The sequence below is a fragment of the Propithecus coquereli genome, unplaced genomic scaffold, assembly GCF_000956105.1.
Source record: "Propithecus coquereli isolate 6110/MARCELLA unplaced genomic scaffold, Pcoq_1.0 Scaffold79, whole genome shotgun sequence".
Lineage (NCBI taxonomy): Eukaryota > Metazoa > Chordata > Mammalia > Primates > Indriidae > Propithecus > Propithecus coquereli.
This window is the reverse complement of record NW_012154062.1, coordinates 6,052,308-6,053,292: the sequence shown is the minus strand read 5'-3', so window position 1 is coordinate 6,053,292 and position 985 is coordinate 6,052,308. Positions and strand designations below refer to the sequence as shown.

General features: G+C 37.1%; 1 protein-coding gene across 1 annotated transcript in view; it reads right to left on the bottom strand.

The window, feature by feature from the left end:
* ADAM7 (ADAM metallopeptidase domain 7) overlaps positions 1 to 985 on the bottom strand; it is a 194,051-nt gene that overhangs the window by 170,459 nt on the left and 22,607 nt on the right. The window lies entirely within an intron of this gene.

Here is a 985-nt window from a genome sequence, read left to right as displayed (position 1 = left end):
GGGAACTCGTCATGCTGCATCCCAAGGTTATGCCCCAACTGATGTGCTATTCTATTTGCAACTATATTTATGTCAGGTAAAAGATCCTGATGCAAAAACAAATGTGCATTAGAGATTTCTAAACAATAGCACACTGTAGTACATAGTGCTTCAAACTAATGGTTGAAAGACCCAGTTTCTAGCTCCTAATTAACTAGTACCTATTGGAGAGGTCGTGGACTCCATTACCTCCCTCCTCTACACTTCGGTTTCTTTAATTAAATAAGAAGGCTGGGAAAATGACTTTTTAAGTATCTCAAGCTCTAATATTTTGAAATTTGCTTTTTCTGGGATAGTACTATTAATGGTTGGATTCACAGAAACTCATTCTTACAAATAGCTAAGAACTATTAAGTAAGTTATTATGGTCTGAATGTTTGTGTCTCTCCAAAATTCATATATTGAAGCCCTAACCCCAAGGCGATGGCATTAGGAGATGGGGCCTTTGGGAGGTAATTAGGTCATGGGGGCAGAGCTCTCATGAATGGGATTAGCGCTCTTAAAAGGTACTCAAATGAGATTCCTCTCCCCTTCTACCATGTGAGGACATAGACAGAAGTTGCCAAGTATGAGCCAGAAAGTAGGCCTTCGCCAGATGTCAAATCTACTAGTGCCTTGATCTTGGACTTCCCAGCCTCCAGAACTGTGAGAAATAAATTTCTGTTGTTTATTTGCCACCCAGTTTATGGTGTTTTGTCAGAGCAACTGAATGGACTGAGACAACTGTCCTATAGAATATAATAAAAATTATTTATTGTCTTCTGTATGCTAGGTTTTCAAAAGGGATAAAAACAAAAAAATATAAGGTTCTTGTTCTTAATTTACAGTTTCACATTGCAAAACAATACTATATAACCTTGAGGAGAGAGTTTCTGTTATGAGGAAAACCTAAAAGACATATATAAAAAATCTTTGGAAGAATTGGTTGTTATCTTGGGTTATAGTT